Genomic DNA, 21,040 nt, shown 5'->3' with positions numbered 1-21,040 from the left:
ATTTCTATTCTGTTCATGTCTCCAGAGCCCATTGCTCTGGCCCACAGAGCATGAGCTCATGAGCTCACAGTTTAATTGGGTTAGAAATTAAATGAATGCTTTTTTTCTTCTAAAGGAGAAGGAGACCCACCCCTTACCAAGACTAGCAATTAAAATTGCACGAAGATACTTGGCAGTAGTGTCAACAACAAGGCACAGACTACATGGAGAGGAACAAAAGCTCTCAATTCCAGAAAGGGGCAGAAAGTTCCAGAAAAGGCAATCCTCCACCTTCATAGGTATAGGCTGGGGTATGAGACAGATTTACCACAATGTGGATAAACACAAAGGCACATATATGAGAGACAGGCATGACTAAATAATGGTGTCTCCTGGTCAGAGAGGTGGCACAGTGAGTACAGTTTAGGGCTTTCAAGCTTAAACTCTATCCCTAGCATTCACTGCATTGCCAGAGTGATGTCCTCTCTTTCTCTTTTAAAAAAATAAATGATGCTTTCTTTTCTCAGCTGTTTCAGTTCTAACATGAAGGTCAAACATCTGGATGAAAAAAGACTCCTTCCAGATCTCAATTCTGTGATACCACATGAAACCCAAATCTTGGCTCCCTGGCCCATGGATGCTGATGAAGTTACAAGTCTTGTCTACTTCAAAGTTGCCCCCTTCTTTCTGGGACTTGCCTTACAGGTACTCCTGCCCAGACTTTCATCTCCAGTCTTACATAGGGATGGTGAGTCCTTAGGAGAGCTGTCCACTCTATCCAGGGAACACCCTAAACTTCTTAAGTTACCAGGTCTCCAGGCAAAGGTGGAGCAGCAGGTCTTAAATGGCTCTTTAAGGGGGTAAAACAACACTTATGTCAGGCCTTTATCCTTTCAGCAATACATATTCAGGCCAGGACTCAAGAGCTAACCTCTGTACACAACCCTCCCACAGCTTAAAGCCCCTCTTACACAGTGCTTTCTTATAGCAAAACTCCGCCCTCTGCGCAAACCCTGCCCTCCATACACAACTTCCTGCCCTCTGCAGCAGGGACCTTCTCTCTGCTTGCTGGTTCTTTTCCACACAGCCATTTGCTAAGCAATTGGCTGCATCCCTCTTTCATTTTCTGTGGTTGTCTGAGATTTAGTCATTCGGACCTAGAGAAATACAAATGCAGAGAACCAGAGGCAGAACTGTGCCCGGGATATGCATGGAATAACCAGCAAGCCAGTGTTGTCTTGGAGCCATATGAGGGAGGGAGAGTCAGCACAAAGGAATAAGTACTGAGACAAAGGCTGAGTCTTACAGAGCCTTGTGTATCTTTGAAATGACCTTGACACTCAGATTAAGGGGATAGGTCATTGGAGGAGTTTTGAGTTTTGAGCAAAAAAAAATGACATAGTCTGACTCATATTAACTGAATAATCCTAATCATGGGAGGGTACACCAAACGGAACCAGGATGACAGTACTGAGATAATTGAGGTGGGTGTTGAGGAAGTTTAGTTTATTGGTGACAAAATAAGTTATTATATGTAAAGAACAAAAATGACTCCTGTCATAAAACAAGATTTGATTTGGGCAAGTTATTGCTTATTTCCTATATTTTATGCAACAACTATTTCTAAAAAGAATTTGCTACAGCTAACAAATTAAATTGTATTTTCATATACATAAGTGGTTAAAATGAAAATAATGATCAGAAATTATGCATAGGAGGAAAAGACTGTAGTTAGACAAGAAATTAGATTATTACTGTGATTAAACACTAATTCAAGTTCTGCTTCCTGACAGTCAAGATAAGAAAAAAGAAATCCTGTGGTTTATAAGGTTCTGTCTAATAAGAGGAAACAGCAGTTTTCAGGAGAGTAAGAATGGTTTTTGGCACTGAATTCCCACAGATTCTTAATACAAAAGACTGATTATTAGCACACAACATACTAGACAGTATTCTAGCAGATAATACAGATATGTTTTTGTTGTTATTTATTTTATCGACTTGAAGTAGAATTATTAAATAATAACTCAGTAAAGCCATTAAGGAAAAAGCAGAGAGCTGTGATAAGAGGATTAGAGAAGATCTAGAAGAACTAAATGGCTCCCACAGAATTCATGTTCACTTTAGCTTACTTTGCCTTTTCAACCTCAGTTTCAATATCTACAAAATGGCTCCTACAATAATGCCTTCTAAGTCTACCTGAAAAATTGTGGTGAACAGTGAATGAGGTGATCCATTTCAAATATACCTATACATCAAAAATGTATAGGGATGGGAGAGACAGAGAGGGAGAGAGAGAGAGACACCTGCTGCACTGCTCACTTCTTGTGAAGCTTTCCTCCTGAGGGCAGGAACCAGAAGAATAGCTCAGCTTTTTTTTTTTTTTGCTTCCAGGGTTATCACTGGGGCTTGGTGCCTGCACTAAAAATCCACTGCTCCTGGCAGACATTTTGTTTTCCATTTTGTTGTTGTTTGTTATTGTTATTGTTGTTGTTGGATAGGACAGAGAGAAATTAAGAGAGGGGGAGAGAAAGATAGACACCTGCACACCTGCTTCACCACTTGTAAAGTGACCTCCCTGCAGGTGGGGAGCTGGGGGCTGAAACTGGGGTCTTTACTCCGGTTTTTGTGCTTCATGCCAGTGTGCCACCATCTGATGCCCAATAGTTCAGTTTTTTAATCCACTATTTTGCCATGTGCCTTGGCCCAGTGTATTGAAAGAAACTTTGATGCCTACCTCTTTAAAAAAAGGGGGGGCTTTCATCAGGGGAGGGGGTGGGATATGGAGAATGGGTGGTGGGAATTGTGTGGAATTGTACCCCTACCCTGTGGTTTTGTTAATTAATACTTTCTTAAATAAAAAAATGTAAAAGGGGGGATAGGGGTCTGGGTGGTGGCACACTTGGTAGAGTGCACATGCTACAATGCACAAGGATTTGGGCTCTAGCCTCTGCTCCCTACCCTCGGGGGAAAGCTTCACAAGAAGTGAGTAGTGCAGCAGGTGTCTCTCTTTCTCTCTCCCTCTCTGTCTCTCCCATCCCTATACATTTCTGTCTTTAGCCAATAAATAAAATATTCGAAAATATACCTTCACCCATTCTATCAACAAATATTTGTTGAGGGTTCTCTTTGCTCTACACTGTCATAAAACTTGCCATCATGAGCTCTTATTATATGTAAGAAAGCAAACACATTCACTATATTGATGGTAAATGGTGAACTAAAAATTATAGTGCCAGGATTTTGGGGCCATGTGATTTCACTGGTCTATGGGAGGACTCTATTTTTTCCTTTTTAATTTCAGATAGAGAGATGGAGAGAGGGTGAGATCCCCACAGTTTGCTCCCCCGTTCATGGAGGTTCACAGGTACTATGCATGGCATTCCCATATGGTGCCTGGGGGCTGGAACCAGGGTCTACCCACATGGTAAAGTGTTCAGCTAGTGGGTGAGTTATCTCCTAGAAGAGGTGTAAAAACTCAAAGGAGGGTAAGAGGAAGTGAGAGTGAAGCTGGAGAAACAGGGAACTAATGTGTCCCCTGGCTGCCTCTGTCAAATATCACTTGCTGTCTGCACTTTTGACTGGAGTCTGATTCATGCATTGATTCATTACTTCAATAAACATTTACAGGGCTACTCCCATGTGCTGGAGTCTGGGCAGTCAGTTGAATAATTGCCAGTTTATTATTAAATTGATCCACTCATTTCTCCTGACTTGAATGGTAACACTGAAAAATGTGTGTATTTCCAGCTGCAGTCAAATTTGAGATAAAAGGGACTTAGAAAATAAGACTTTTGAAAAGGTATGTTTTAGCCTATAAAAACCCATTTCTTACTCTGGCCACACTTTTCTGGTGTTAACTCATCAACAACCCTTGTAGTTTTGCTGTTTAGAGAAGTTGCTCTTCCTGTCTCCTTATGTAATTCTAGTATATCTTTCAAGGTCAAGAGCATAACATTGATTCCTGACCAGCCTAGCAATATGAGAAGTCCCTCCTTGGCTTTTCTTTACTATGGCATGAACTAAATCTTTTTCAGGGGGCAGGCAGTGGTGCACCTGGTTAAATGCACATATTACAGTGTGCAAGGACCTGGGTTCAAGCCCCTGGTCCCCACCTGCAGGGAGAAAGCTTCACAAGTGGTGAAGCAGGGCTGTAGGTGTCTCTCTGTATCTCTCTCCACTCCTCCTCTCCAGCAAGGAGTTTTACCCAAATGCTTCCAAGTGAGCTTTCAATGGAAAAAGTGTAACTCTGGTTCTATAATTTTATTTTTCATTATTTTCCATCATTTGACTACCATTATAATATAAAACACCTTTAATTTTTGTCTAGAAATATGGCCAGTCCATGTATTCATTATGGATCAGATTCTCTAAATTCTGTTCTCTCTTCAGTAGGCAAAGGAATTGCTGTCAATGACAAATTATATCAAGCTCCTTCATCCAGTGTCTTCCTGCTACACTTAAGATAAAATCTATAGGACTTCCTTTGGCCTACAAGGCCTTCACAATCTTGCTTGACAAGCTGAGGATATTATTTCTGATGCTCAAACATGCTGAGCATGTTCTTATTTCAGTGTTTTGCCAGTGGTCTCCTTTTTTTGTCTGCATGCTTTCTCCAGGTCTTTGTGTAGATGGCATCTTGTTATTCAGATCTCAGCTCAGACAGATTCCATGGATGATAATGTCCACAAATAAGATGTTTGAGTAAAACTCAGACTGCTTGTATCTAAATCCTGGGCATCACTATTCCTATTTGTGTGACCTTGGGAAATTTATGCAGGCTTTTTATTAAATATAGGTTTCTTCATCTTTAACAGGAATGCTAGGAATGTTTGTCTTACAGAATTTTACATTTTTAAATAAATTAATTTTTTGGTCATTGTGAAGGTTTAACTGATCTTGGTCAGCTTTTTTTTCAGATAGAGAGAAATAGAGACAATTAGAAAAAGGAAGAGAGATAAAGAGGGAAAAACATCACAGCACTGAAGCTTCCTCCAGTAAGGTAGGGTCTGAGCTTGAGTCTGAGTCATGCATATGGCAAAGCAGCTTTAATCATATTAACATTTAACTTAAAAATATATTGGTTGGATCACTACAAACACTATTTGAGTGTTTTGTTTAAAAAGCAAACAAACAAGTCACTAAAATGTGGGAAGGAAATTCTTCTCTCCCACTAGATTGAAGTTCATAGCAATAAAAACCTTTTCTGCTTTATGCCTCAAAACCTGTGGTCCTTCTCTCAGAATAGCAGCTATATTTTCAGTAAACATTTGTCAAATGTAAGCCCAAAGTTCAAGCCCTGACTGTCAGAACAGTGACTTTTATATTGTCACTTGATTGCTCTAGGCCTGAATTTCAACTACAAAATGCATCATAATGTCACAGGGCAACATTGTTATACATGCCAACATAGTGATGATGGTTATTCTGAGGATATGGAAGTACAGAGAATTTATTTTTCATTTTCTGCATCTATATTACTTTTAAAAGAAAGCATATCAGATTATTTTATAATTACTATGCCTTTAAATAATTTATAGAGGATTTTACAGTGCTTGATCCTCAGCAGCCATTTAATAAATAGCCAATCTTAATACGACTAATCTTTTTGATAAACCTAAAAGGACTTTCTTCCTTTGTGACATTGGGTGTTCACCTTAGTTTGATGACTGGGGCTCAGTCATGACCAGGTTTAGGTGGGGAAGACCAGCTTCATACTCTCAAGTCAGCTTCAGAAACCAGCAGAGAGGTTTCAGAGGCTGTTAGCCGAGGGACTCTCTCTTCTATACCAGCTTATTCCTCCTCTTTGGAGCTCAAGCACACCTGATTCTGGGTGGATGGGCATTCAGCAGTGCTTAGTATGCATCCCATGCCCTGCAAGCTGCAGAGAATATTAACATGGCAAATTCCATAGTTTATCTGGCCCCCCCACCCCAGTCATTTTCAGTGTCAAGGAAAGAGACTGTACTCAGCTGCTGGAATCTAATCAGCAGCAGATTTGCACAGCCCAGGGAGATGGGGCTGATTCAAAGCTGTGAAATTCACAAAGCTAGTGAATTTCCAGTGCAAGAGGGGCTCCTTCATCCTTCCACGATATGGTGGATGCACCAAATGCTTATTCATTGTGGGCTGGGGGAAGGGAGCAGGACTTCCTCATGCAGGGCAGTCCACAGTTGCTGCTGATGCAGGAGGCAGGGGATCCAGGGTGATTTCTCATTTTTCATTAGGAGTCCCATGGCTTTGGGCTTTGGCTGTTGTCAGATTACTTGTCAGTGCAGCTGCTTCTAGATAGGGCTTCTGGGTCCTAATGACCTATTTCTATTTGGTATCCCCAGTCTTTGAAGATCAGCTTGAAGTAACTTGGAAATCATTGTTCTTGTTTCCAGAGAGCAGAAGGGAAACAACTGCTCAGAGCAAGTTAAGGGATCTGTGGCTTCCTCAAATGCTGGCATATTAGAAAGGAGAGGAGAGATTGTTGAGGCTGCCAGTAGAAGGGTCATGGATGCTGGGTAGGTTTCCTGAAGTCTAAAACCAGTGTCAGGGGCTGAGGACTGATTCACTTGATAGAGAGGCACATGTTATTATGTAAAAGACCCAAGCCCCAGGTTCCCACCTGCAGAGGTGGGGGGGGGGGATTTTTACAAGTGGTGAAGCAGTGTTGTAGGTATCTTTCTTTGTCTTTCCTTTTCTGTCCCACTCCCTTTCCTAGAAATCTCTCTCTGCTTCTATAAAAAGTAATTTAATTTTTTTTTGGTAATGTATTTATTTATTGGATAGAGAAAGCCAGAAATCAAGAGGGAAGGGAGTTGTAGAGAGATACTTACAACATTGCTTCACCACCACTCTCAAAGCTTTCCCCTTGCAGGGAGGGCTGGGAGGCTTGAACCTGGGTCCTTGGGTATTGTGACATGTTTGATCAACTAGATGTGCTGCCCCCAGCCCCTTCTTTTAAAACATTATACTACTACTACTAAAAAAAACAAAACAAAACAAACAAAAAAACTGGTGTCACTACCAATAATAGGTGTTGCCTGGTTTTCTAGGGGCTCCACCTCTTTGCTTATGACTCTAATCAGGGGCATATTCCAGGGCAGACCTATAGTGCAAGGGCACTCTGAGTCAAAGTATTATTTGATTTTTTTTTTTGGTCACAGGAGTTTCACACACATCTACATAGATGTGAGTATGTATATCACTCCCCACACACACCAAAGTATTTACTTATTATTATTATAATACTGCTCAGTTCTGGCTTATGATGGTGCCAGGAATTGGACCTGGGATATTAATGCCTCAAGCATGAAAGTCATTCTGCATAAACACTGTTCTATCCCTCCCTCTCTGAAGGATTGTTCTAATCATCCAAAATAGAGCTTGGAACAGGCAGAGATTTATGTCACTTTGGGTGACTCAGGACATTCAGAGCTTAGGAGTGATCTCCAGATTCCATCCACAGCAGCTTCATTCATTCATTCATTCATTTGTCAAAAAAAGGCAATTTTCAAGCAGTTGGTTGCTACATAGTATGTGATGTAGAAAGTGTGTAAATACATATACTTGGTTCACACTGTTAGCATCAAAGGCTGATTAGCTGTGTGTCCAGGTAAGTACTGACCCACCTATATATAAAACAAACAAGCTTGGGATTTGCCTTGTTGTTTTTTCCCACCAGGATTTTCCTTGGGGCTTTGTGCTAGCATAATTCTGTCACTCCCAATAAACTCTCCTTCAGATAGAGGGGATGAGAGATAGAGATGGAGAAAGAGACACAAAGAGAAGGAGAGACACTATAGTATGACTTCCCTGCTTTTATAGCTTCTGCTTTGTATAATGCTTCTGTGTGGTGGCTAGGTATTTGAACCTGGGTTCTCATGCTTGGCAAAGCCTGCATTCTACAGGGTGAGCTATCTCCTGGCCTCTCTTTGTACTTTGGATAAGATAAACTGGTGCAATCCACATCTGATACTTTAGTTTGGCATGTCTGAAACACTCCGTAAGCAGTGCTACTATCATTATTTCAAGATATGATTCTAATAATTTAAACCTCTGAACTTGAGTTGTTTGTATGAACCTGCACAACTGGCGGTGTGGAAGAGACAAAATCAGATTGTTTTATTGTTGTTTTTTATTGTATTATTTTATTGAGGTTTCCTTGCAAGTTTGGCTTAAAACTCTCAGAGCCAATGGCTGCTGCTAGTAGTGACCATGGTCATAAACTAGGACTGGTGGTTTACCACTCATTTCCAGGGGCACTACTTTTCTTATGTCTTGTGATGATTGCTTTCTGTCACTTCCAGTGTTTTAAAAACTTATTATATTTATTTATTTATTGGATAGAGACAGTCAGAACTGAGAGGGAAGGAGGAGATGGAGAGGGAGAGAAATAGAGAGACACTGCTTCACCACTTGGAAAGCTTTCCCCTTGCAGGTGAAAACCAGGGGCTCGAACCTGCGTCCTTGTGCATTGTGACATGTGTTCAACCAGGTGTGCCACCATCTGGATCATCTGCAATTTTATTTTTATTAAAACTTCCTCCACTTCTCCCTGATGAGACAAAATAAAAATGCATTGGTGGCTTGGGAAGTGGAGGAATGGTAGAATTCTTCAATTAGAAGCATAAGGTCCTGAGTTTGGATCCCCAGTACTACATAAGCAAGAGTGCTGCTTTGATATCATTTTATTTCTCTCTCTCTCCTCTGTCTCATGAAATGGACAAAATAAACCTGATAAAAATAAGTTAAAAAAAAACCATTACCTGAAGATGAAGTTGAAAAATAGCCCAATAACTGTTGCTTAAAAACAAATTCCTCCAAAGAATTTGCTTTTTGGTGATTGGTTTCCTTTAAACCCAGGCTCTTTTGGGGCAGAGATGAATAAGCCAATTTGGCCCTGTAGGCCTCATGTTCTGTCTGTGCCAAATTACTGTAGGAAATCCTAAATTATGACTTGTTTGTGTGATCATTAATTCATTTAATCACCAGTTCCTCAAACACTGTGGCATTGGAATGAAAGTATTAGCTATCAGATTATATTTAATGTTCAGCTCTTTTAAAAAAGACAACTAATCATAGCAACAACTGTCTTGTAAATCATTATTTACCTAGTAAAACAACTAAAATAAAAGAGACAATTAATGACTCATCTGAGGTGTCCATGAAAGTACTGATAGTAGTGATAGCTAACTTGGGCTGAGAATCTTCCCTGTGCTAGTCACTACTATCAGCATATATGAACTCCCTTCCTGCTCAGTTCAATCTTTCCAGATAGGTGCTACCATTGTCCCATTCCAAAGGTGAAGGAATGGAGGCACAGAGAGGTTAAGAAGCTTGTCTATACATAGGCAGTATAGGGTAGGGTCAGGGTTCAGATTCATACCACTTGGTTCAAGAGTTGATGTTTTGAGCTTTCTGGTTAATCATTCATCAAGGACTTATTGAGAACTTTTTATAGGACTTAGGATCCTGGCACTATTCTGGATCATGCTCTGGATCCTATATCTTCTCTATCTCACGAAATAAATAAAATTATCCTTTAAAAATAGGAACAAGGGGCTGCACAGTGTCTCACCAGGTTGAGCTTATACATTACCTTGCACAAGGATCAGGGTTTAAGCCCCTGGTTCCCACCCACAGTGAGAGAACTTTATGAGTGGTGAAACAGGGTTATAGATGTATCTCTCTCTTCTCGATTGCCCTCTCCCCTCTCAATTCTTTTCTGTCCTATCAAAAAGGAAAGAGAAAAGAATAAAAGGGCAGAAAGAAAGGAGAGAGGGAGAGAGGGAGGGAGGGAGGGAGAGAGGGAGGGAGAGAAGGAAGGAGAAAGGGGACAAATGGACATGTGGAACAGTGAATTCATCATGTAGGCACAGAGCCCCAGTGATAACACTGGGGAAATAACAAACAAACAAACAAACAATAGGAATGAAGGGAAGACTGCTTCAAGAAAGCCTAGAAAGCACAATCAGACAGAGGATATCTGTTTCAATTATTTTAGTCTCTTTTGTTTCACAAAGTCCTCACATGCGCTCTCATTCTTATACATTCTAAATCCACAGTGGCATCCTTTTAGTAATTTCTCATCCAAAAAAAAATAACAAAACAACATTTATGAGCAGATTATAAGGAGCAGACCTAGAAGCAATAGCACCCTTGACTCTCAGTTCCTGTTTGATCTCCTGATATGCTGTTTCCTCTGGAGTGGTTTATGTTCTAATCTGCCTGGTTTCTTTTTTGCCTTAAGAATAAAATCTTCTCTTTTAGTCACAAAATCTCAGATTACTCATAGATGTGATCAGGCACTCATATATTATCTAGAAGAGAAGAGGGAGGGAGCTGCAGCTCTGGTAGGCGAGAACATCTGGACAGCAAACCCACACCCTCCCTTCTTCCACAAAGAATGGCAAGAGGTCAAGTCCCATTCATGGGCATCTATTCCACTTTATGGAAGCTGGTTGCATACTTTTTTTTTTTGATCACTCAGCCAAATAGGTAGTGAGTTCCAGGAATAATTTCTTCTTTTTGTGCCAGGAGACCCTAGTAGAAAATTTCTCCCTGTATACATCTACCCTTTAAGCAGTGCTGCCAATTACGAACATTGGCATGACTCAAATCTCAAGAGGGAAGAGCAAAGAAAAGAGACTGGAGGTAAGAAGGTTGTCTATGGAGAAGTTTTGAATCATGAAACTCTCGGTTTTGGAAGCATAGAATGTGAGGATACTTCCTATGCCTCTGGTGAGTGCCACCTTATTTTATTTTATTAATATTTATTTATCCAAGAGGGAGAGGAGGAGAGAGGGAACCAGAGTACCACTCTGGCACATGCAATGCCAGGGACAGAGTTCAGGACCTTATGCTTGTAAGTTAACCAATCTAGTCACTGTTTCATCTTCCAGACCACATATTGGTTATTTTTTCTCCATTACTCCTTTATTAAGAAGCCCACAGAGTTAGCTGTCTACTCTAAAATGAGTAAATCATTTGCTTTTAGTCCTTTCTTCTAGCCTGAGACTTTGAATCTTTACACATTCTCTCTATTTCTCTCTATTTCTCTCTATCTCTCTCTCTCTCTCCCTCTCTCTCTCCCTCTCTCTCTCTCCCTCTCTCTTTCTCTCTCTCCACACACACACACACACATATATATATATGTGTGTGTGTGTGTGTGTGTGGAGAGAGAGAGAGAGAGAGAGAGAGAGGGAGAGAGTGTATGCATATGTATATATTAACTACTTACATATCATATTATAAATCTAAATTCAGTATGCCTAGTGCACAACATGCCACACACAAGCTACATTCCTCCCGTTTCTCTCCAGTCTATACTGTTAGTCTTCAAAGCCTTAGGGTTATCTTTATAACTACAGTGTGTTCTAAACATTCAACTGTCTCATAGAAAAGGTCTGCTTCCCACACCCACTCGTGCTCCCTCACCCACAGGGCTGACATTCTGAGCTTTCAAAGGGGCCATCTCTCTCTGCCATCCCCATTTCTATTCCACCAAGCCTACCCAGTAACATAGGACCATTGGAGCTGTCTACCTGAAACACACTTGATCCTTGATCACCAGGGATTCAGAGACACCAACCTACCTCTGTGCAGTTGGAAATCCATGTATAACATTTGTCTCTTCAAAATATTTACCAGTAGGGACCGGGTGGTGGTGCACCTGATAGAATGCACACATTACCATGCTGTAGGACCCACGAGTTCAAGTCCCTGGTGTCCACCTGCAGTGGAGAAGTTTCACAATTGGTGAAGCAGTGCTGCTGTTATCTCTCTGTCTCTTTCTGTATCTATCTACACCTTCCTTTTCAATTTCTCTCTGTCCTATCATATAAAAGGGGAAAAAAGAAGGGGGAGAGAATATGAACAGAATATTTACTATAGAAGAGATCTGAAAAACTAACAAACATGAAAAGGTGCTCCAAGTAATTGATTGTCAGAGAAATGCAAATAAAGACAACAATGAGATATCACTTCACTCCTGTGAGAATGCCATACATCAGAAAAGGTAGCATCAACAAATGCTAGAGAGGATGTGGGAGCAAAGGAACCCTCCTGCACTGCTGGTGGGAATGTCATTTGGTCCAAGCCCCTGTGGAGAACAGTCTGGAGAACTCTCAGAAGGCTAGAAGTGGACCTACCATATGACCCTGCAATTCCTCTCCTGGATATATATATCCTAAGGAACCAAACACACCCATCCAAAAAGATTTGTGTATGCTTATGTTTATAGCAGCAAAATTTGTAAAATCCCAAACCTGGAAGCAATCCAGGTGTCCAACAATAGATGAATGGCTGAGTAAGATGTGGTCTATATACACAATGGAATACTACTCAGCTATTAAAAATGGTGATTTCACCATTTATCTTGGATGGAGCTTGAAGGAGTCATGCTAAGTGAGATAAGTCAGAAACAAAAGAATGAATATGGGATGATCTCACTCATAAACAGAAGTTGAAAAACAAGATCAGAAAGGAAAACACAAAGCAGAACTTCGACTAGAGCTGGTGTATTGAAAGACTCTGGGGTGGAGAGGAGGGTTCAGGTCCTGAAACATGATGGCTGGCAGAGGAGGAGCTAGTGGGGGTTGTATTATGTGGAAAACTGGGAAATGTTATACATGTAGAAACTATTGTATTTTACTGTCATCTGTAAACCATTAATCCCACAATAAGGACATTTAAAAAAAGGAAGTAGGAAATGCATTTTGGGAGTGGTGGGATTCATTGTTTAGATACCAAACTTTAGCGATTATTCTGGAGAGAGAGAAAGAGAGAGAGAGAGAGACCTTTACTAATAACCTGCTATTGGGCCAAAGAGCTAGCTTACCAGGTAGACTGTGTACCTTGTCATGCATGCAGCCAAGGTTCCAGTCCCAGAATTATATGAGAGGTGCTATGGCTTCAGGGAAAGCACTGGTACTGTGGTGTCTCCCTCTCTCTGTTTACCTCTCTAGCTGAATGAAAATGTAACCCATAGTGGTGAAATCAGGCATGTGTGAGGCACTGCCTCTGAACCAAAATAAATGAAAACCCTGCTATTGACTGGAAGCCTTACAAATGTTAGATGATATCTTTTGTAGGCTGTGTGTATTATACATTGTATTATTTTCTCCACTTAATTATATCTTTTCATTAATTAATTTTTATAAAAAATTATAAAAAGGAAGCATTGACAAAACTATAGGATAAGAGGGGTACAATTCCACACAATTCCCGCCACCAGAACTCTGTATCTTATCCCCTCCCCTAATAGCTTTCCTATTCTTTAACTCTCTGGGAGTATGGACCCAGGTCATTGTGGAATGCAGAAGATGGAATGCCTGGCTTCTGTAATTGCTTCCCTGCTGAACATGGGCATTAACAGGTCTATCCATACTCCCAGGCTGCCTCTCTCTTTCCCTAGTAGGGTTGGGCTTTGGGGAAGCAGAGCTCCAGGACACATTGGTGGGGTTGTCTATCCAAGGAAGTCTGGCTGGCATCATGCTAGCATCTGGAACCTGGTGACTGAAAAGAGAGTTAACATACAAATCCAAACAAATTATTGAACAATCATGAACCTGAAGGCTAGAATAGTGAAGATGAAGAGTTTGGGGGTACTCCATTTTGTAGATAGCTAATAGAAATATTTTAGTTATATTACAAAGGGCCTGTGGTTATACTAGTTTTTTTCCCCTGAGCATGAAATCTGATACAAACCCAACTGCACGTAAGACTAAAGCAGAAACAAATCAATGGGACTACATCAAACTGAAAAGCTTCTGCACAGCCAAAGAAACTGTTACACAAACAAGGAGACCCCCTCACAGAATTTGAGAAGATATTCACATGCTATCCATCAGACAAGAGAATAATCACCAAAATATACAAAAGAGCTCAGCAAACTTAGCAACAGTAAAGCAAACAACCCTATCCAAAAATGGGCAGAGGATATGAACAGAACATTCAATTCAGAGGAGATCCAAAAGGCTAACAAGCACATGAAAAATTGCTCCAGGTCACTGATTGTCAGAGAAATGCAAATAAAGACAACATTGAGATACCACCTCAGTCCTGTAAGAATGGCATATATCAAGAAGGACAGCAGCAACAAATGCTGGAGAGTCTGTGGGAACAAAGGAACCCTTCTGCACTGCTGGTGGGAGTGTAAATTGGTCCTATCTCTGTGGAGAGCAGTCTAGAGAACTCTCACAAGGCTAGATATGGACCTTCCATATGATCCAGTAATTCCTCTCCTAGGGACATAACCCAAGGACTCCATAACACCCAACCAAAAAGATATGTGTACACATATGTTCATAGCAGCACAATTTGTAATAACTAAAACCTGGAAGCAACCCAGGTGCCCAACAACAGGTAAGTGGCTGAGAAATCTGTGGTTTATATACACAATGAAATACCATGCAGGTATTAAGAACAATGAACCCACCACCTTCTCTGATCCATTTTGGATGGAGATAGAAGGAATTATGTTAAGTGAGCTAAGTCAGAAAGATAAAGATAAGTATGGGATGATCCCACTCATCAACAGAAGTTGAGAAAGAAGAACAGAAAGGGAAACTAAAAGCAGGGTTTGACTGAATCTGGAGTAGGGCACCAAAGTAAAAACCCTGGGGTGAGGGTAAGGGTAAGGTTGGATGTTTGGCTTCCTGGGGCAATGGGGGGTGGGGGTGGGGCACAGTCTTTTGGTGGTGGGAATGGTGTTTATGTACACTCCTATTAATTTGTATTCATATAAAGCACCAATTAATTAATACGAGAGGGGAAAAATTGATTAAATGTCTCAAACTTAAAAAAAAATTTTTTTTATTTAAGAAAGGATTAATTAACAAAACCATAGGGTAGGAGGGGTACAACTCCACACAATTCCCACCACCCAATCTCCATATCCCACCCCCTCCCCCGATAGCTTTCCCATTCTCTATCCCTCTGGGAGCATGGACCCAGGGTCATTGAGGGTTGCAGAAGGTAGAAGGAAGGTCTGGCTTCTGTAATTGCTTCCCCGCTGAACATGGGCATTGTCCATGCTCCCAGTCTGCCTCTCTCTTTTTCTAGTAGGGTGGGTCTCTGGGGAAGCTGAGCTCCAGGACATATTGGTGGGGTCTTCAATCCAGGGAAGCCTGGCTAGCATCCTGATGGCATCTGGAATCTGGTGATTGAAAAGAGAATTAACATGCAAAGCCAAACAAATTGTTGAGCAATCATGGACCCAAAGCTTGGAATAGTGGAGAGGAAGTGTTAGGGAGGTACTCACTGCAAACTCTAGTGTACTTCTGCTTTCAGGTATATATTTTGCAGTAGTTTATGGATACATGTGAACATAAGCTCTCTCTCACAGAAACTGGTGTATATCTAGGTTTTGGGACTTTGTTAGAAAGTGAACCACCTGAGATGAAATTAGAGTGTACTATAAAAGGAAAGGTCTCACCCGAGTAATGAAGCTGAAGGGTTGTCATTCCACACGTGAAGTCTCTGGACACAAACTGAGGTGAAGCATGTTGCCCTGTGGTGAGGGGTAGACATGCAGCTTCCTGGGCCAGTGAGGGGTGGGAGTGGGTGGGAGGGATGGGTCACAGTCTTTTGGTGGTGGGAATGGTGTTTATGCACACTCCTAGCAAAATGTAGACATATAAATCACTAGTTAATTAATATGAGGGGGAAAATCAATTGTATGTCTCAAAGTTTTTCAAAACACAAACTGAATCTTTTTAATATATAGGCTGTGTATTTGATATGCGGACTCTCTCAAAAGCCTAGACCTAGTAGATTAGAAGCATCCAATAGCACAGCTATATACAAGATACTGGGTACTGTACAGCAAACCATAACAAAAGGACTTTTCAAAGTTAACCCAATTACCAAATAATGTGATGATAACATTAACTATCGATTGTCTTTTTGAACCCTAAGACAGCAGGAATCTCACATCTCCCCTATAGAGCCCCTACTTCCCCAAGTCCTAGAACCCTTGGATAGGGCCCACTTTCCCATATTCCCCTCCCAATCCATATCAAATAATATTGCATCCGCCGACCACAACTTAACCAATGCAACGATTGCCACGTCTCAAACTTTTTAAAGCACAGTCTTTTAAATACATATTTTAGTCTTTGATATGTTGACTCTCTTAAAAGCCTAGACCAGAGAGAAAAGAAGCAACTGGTGGCACAGCTGTATACAAACAATGTCAAAGGACATAAATTATGATGATGTTGTGTATGATACAGCAAATACTAACAAAGGGATTTTTCAAAGTTAACCCAATTGCCAAATAATGTGATTATGGCAATAACTATCTATTGTCTTCTTCACCCTAAGAAACCAGGAACCTTCTACTTCCTATATAGAGCCTATATTTCCCCCAGTCCCGGAACCTCTGGGGTGGGGCTTAGTTTCCTGCATGCTTCTCTCAATTCATACCAAATGATATTGCATCTGCTGATCCCAACCTAATCAATGTAATGAGTGCCACCTCAGCATGCTTCACTTCAGACTATGTCCAGAGACTTCAGGCGTTGAATATCAACCCTTCAGCCTCATTACTTGGGTGAGACCTTTCCTTTCATAGGATTCTCTAATTCCATTCCAGGAGGTTCATTTCCTAACAAAGTCCCAAAACCTAGATATAGACCAGGTCCCATGAGATAGAGCATATGTTCACATGTATCCATAAATTAGGGCTAAATATATACCTGAAAGCAAAAGTACACAATAGTCTGCAGTAAGTCAGTATAAAGTTCCTAAAGAAACAGTATCTACTTAGACTTAGATACCATCCTTACCTACAACCTTTTACAGTTCTCTCACTCCAAAGCTAGCCTTATCTAAGCAAGGACCTCAAAAGCTGAGTAAGAACAAGAAATTGGCATATTTTAATGATGACTCTTTAGTCACTATCAAGCCACCCTATCAGCTGGGGCCCTATTTGGAGAGTCCTGAGATTCCCAAACAGACATGATGTGCCTATACCTCAAATAAATCCCTCTCTCCATTGTTACCGGCCATCTCTATCAGGAACAAGGTCCCCATAGGACCTTGTCCTCAACTTGGATCAACAACAGTAGAGAACATTCCATCCTCCAAAGGGAAGATGGACAACATACTCTATGCTACACCTGGGGCAGCTTGGAATTTTCATACTCATGACCACAGAATATGAATTCAGATCTACAGGGATGCAGTGGTAGCATAGGCTCCTAAGCTGAATATGGGCCCCATACCAATCAAATTGATGGGGTTTACGGTCAACAATATTTATACCCCTTTCACTAATTAAGGAGCTACTCTCTTCCCTGATCCAGCTTTCTTTGCCTTTTCCAGCCATGACATCACCTCCCCAAACAATAACTTGGATCCACCTACATATACACTGTATTCTTACGGTAAGCTAGGAGATAAATGCCTTTAGGAAAATCATAAAGAAGTCAAAGTATATTTACAACTCTGTACTATATCAAAACTGTCAATGTATGCCATTTACAATATAATCAGTGTGTAAGTGGACCTACAAAGTTCAAATGTCAACTGTACTCATCTTTAAAAAGCTTGATGGTGGGTGGTTAAATGGAGTTTGGATCCAGCATTTTCTGGAGGAAGAGGACAATTTTGCAGAGGGTGTTGTGTGCCCAACACTGACACGAAGAATAATTGATACTGTATACCTGTGACCACAAGAGTCTTGTGAGTCAGTATTTCCTCAACAAAATGATACACACATACTCAATAGTTCTTTTTTAAAAATTATTTATTTATAAAAAGGAAACACTGAAAAAACCATAGGATAAGAGGGGTACAACTCCACACAATTCCTACCACCAGAACTCCATGTCCCATCCCCTCCCTTGATAGCTTTCCTATTCCTCTGAGAGTATGGGATGCAGAAGGTGGAAGGTCTTGCTTCTGTAATTGCTTCTCCGCTGAACATGGGCATTGACAGGTCGATCCATACTCCCAGCCTGTCTCTCTCTTTCCCTAGTGGGGCGGGGTTCTGGGGAATCAGAACTCCAGGATACATTGGTGGGGTTGTCTGTCCAGGGAAGTATGGTTGGCACCAACTCTTCATCTGCACTACTCCAGCCTTTAAGTTCATGATTAGCCAACAACTTGTTTGGCTTTATATATTAACTCTCTTTTCAGCCACCAGGTTCTAGATGCTAGCATAGTTCTTTTATTCTTTTGTTCTCAGAAACACACCTAACTTTCCCAGTCTGTTTCCAACTAGACACCATGCCATGGTATCTGCTCTGGTCTCAAGGATAATGAACCCACCAGTCTTCTTCCTGGTCTTTATTCTTCATGGGCCCCCTTCTGGCTGAGATGACCAGGACTGATGGCTATAGGGAACTGGAGTGGGGGCACGATGAAAAACTTGAGACAGCAGGAGGGGCATAAAGATGATGCCTTTCTTTCAGGATGCCTTTCTCACCTTGCCTGTTCAGATCTGGCCTAGGCTGCATGTTGTAAATGGAGCTGCAATCTTTTCCTGTTTATTCTTGTTCTTATTAGCCCAGTGTTTGGTGAGCTCTTTATCAAGGACTGACAGGTTGTTGCCAACCTTTCAATGCCAAGCACATTCATCACTGCTGCGGGGACGTGTGTGGTCTAAAGAGACCATGCCTACCACTTGTCATTTCCTGGCTGCTCCCCTGGCCTGCTCATAATTGAAAACCTCTAACTTCTGTGACCTTCAAGAGTTCATTAGGGGGCAGGGGGAGTGACCAACTCATCGATTTTAGCCAGCTCTGTGTGGTAATTGAGTTCTAAGGCTTCATAAGAGCTGGGGTGTGATGACTGGGCTTGAAGAGATCAAGGAAAGAGGCGAAGTCAGAGTGCCCTGAGGCCTGGCTACCTTCCTGTCTTTACAGGCCAGTGTAGTAAGACTGGAGACTATTGGGAAGGCACCCCTCTCCAACTTAGACATAAAGGGGCATGCTTTGAGTGGAAGAAGGAGTCTTTTAGAAGACTAGTTCTAGTGGTAAAATTGCACAGAAACCATTTTTAAGTAGTTTTCTACCAGGGTGACTTGTGAGGAAAACAAGGGTAGCTTATTTTTAAAATCTTTTTAGTGGTGGGAGGGGTAATGTTTTACTGTACAGTTGCTGATACATAGGTACAATTTCTCATACCCCTGAGATAGGTGTCTACAAAACACTCTTACCTCCATCTTAGCTACCTTTCAAAGGCTTCCATTTGGCTTCCATTTGGCCTTGGAAAAAAAATGAACTATCTGAAAAGTTATATGAGACCAATCTCATGACAAACACTTGGAGGCAGGTGTCAGGCAGGTGTCTAGCCAGATGCCTTAGGGGCACTGTGCACAACATATATATTAGCCCACTTAATTTCTGAATTCTGGAGGTTTCATATCACTACTCCTATTTAACAGAAAACTGACACTCAGTATTCCAAAGTTACATTGTTAGCATGTGGTAGGGCTGGAGTTGCTATCTCTTCTTTCTGAAAGCTTACCCTAGAAAGTGAGGATTCTGGAACTGGAGCAGGGCCTCAGTGCAGAGTGGGTCAGAGAAGAGAATAAACACGGAGGAATCAAGTAGGAGACTGTTCCAACTATCCTGAAAATGAAAGAAATGGGTACACAGGAGAGATAGTTTTAAGGGAGAGGCACCAGGCAGACCTTGGTGACTGGTACAGTGGGTGAAAGAAGACTGAGAGAATTAATTAATCCTCAATGACCCATAAGTTAAAGCTGACTATGAGTTTGAAAAAATCACCTTCTCCAATTTGCCACTGGATACTACATGCTTTGTTTTTCTCTGTATAAAAAATTTTATACCTATAAAATCAAAAGTTGAATGATTAAAAAATAAAGTGAGTGGCACACTTAGTTGAGCAACATGCTACCATGTCCAAGGAAGGACCCTAATTCAAGCTCCTGGTCCCCACCTACAGGAGAGAAGCTTAAGAACTGGTGTGCACTTAACCAGATGCCCCACTACTTGGCCTCAAAAAGAAATTGTTTAATCCAGGGAGTCGGGCTGTAGCGCAGCGGGTTAAGCACAGGTGGCGCTAAGCTCAAGGACCGGCATCAGGATCCTGGTTCGAGCCCCCAGCTCCCCACCTGCAGGCAGGTCCCTTCACAGGCAGTGAAGCAGGTCTCCAGGTGTCTGTCTTTCTCTCCCCCTCTCTGTCTTCCCCTCCTCTCTCCATTTCTCTCTGTCCTATCCAACAACAACGGCATCAATAATAACTACAACAATAAAACAACAAGGGCAACAAAAGGGAATAAAAAAATAAAAAAAAAACTTTTAAAATAAAAAAAAATTGTTTAATCCAGTGCTATCGCATGAGACCAGTTCAAGTTCAAACCTCAGATTTCGAAGACTAGGAAACTGAGGCCCATAGAGGGGAAGCAGTTTGAGGTTATGATGTTAATATACAGTATTAATAAATTGGCTTTGGAAGAGAGACTAGTAGATGCAGATCAGACAGCTGTCAGTTAAAATATGAGAGGGATGGGAATTAATAAAATGGGACAGAGGGTGACTCAGACTGAAATCTTATGGAAACTCATACCTGAGAACAGTAGAGAAAATACCCTAAGAAAAATATTTACAGAAATTGGAGAATAATAGTTCAGTATATAGGAAGGATGTCAAAGGAGAGGATTGTGAGATGAAAGAAGACTAGCTAATTATAATAATTGCTGCCCAAAGTGATCAGGAAATTGTATATAAGCAATTGTTAGATATGTTATATAATTTAAAATATTTTTATTTTTTTATGTTAGACATAGACAGCAAAAAATTGAGAAGGAAAGACGAGATAGAAGATAGGAAAAAGGGGGTTAGGCGGTAGCACAGAGGGTTAAGCGCACTTGGCACAAAGTGCAAGGACCGGTGTAAGGATCCTGGTTTGATCCCTTGGCTCCCCACCTGCAGGGGAGTCACTTCACAGGTGGTGAAGCAGGTCTGCAAGTGTCTATCTTTCTCTCCCCCTCTCTGTCTTCCCCTCTTCTCTCCATTTCTCTCTGTCCTATCCAACAGTGACAACATCAACAGCAACAACAATAAAACAATAAGGGCAACAAAAGTTAAAAAAAAATAAA

The 21,040-nt window shown here is 41.2% G+C and overlaps 1 long non-coding RNA gene across 1 annotated transcript in view; it reads right to left on the bottom strand.

Annotated features, from left to right (window-relative positions):
• LOC132541390 (uncharacterized) overlaps window positions 1–11,141 on the bottom strand; it is a 153,733-nt gene extending 142,592 nt beyond the window's left edge. The window contains exon 1 of the long non-coding RNA XR_009552590.1: window positions 11,097–11,141. This is a non-coding gene — a long non-coding RNA (uncharacterized LOC132541390). The remainder of the gene's footprint in view (window positions 1–11,096) is intronic.
• Window positions 11,142–21,040: the final 9,899 nt, after the last annotated feature.

This window comes from Erinaceus europaeus, chromosome 11 (genome assembly GCF_950295315.1).
Source record: "Erinaceus europaeus chromosome 11, mEriEur2.1, whole genome shotgun sequence".
Lineage (NCBI taxonomy): Eukaryota > Metazoa > Chordata > Mammalia > Eulipotyphla > Erinaceidae > Erinaceus > Erinaceus europaeus.
The sequence above is the reverse complement of the archived record's forward strand: the minus strand, read 5'-3'. Positions and strand labels throughout refer to the sequence as shown.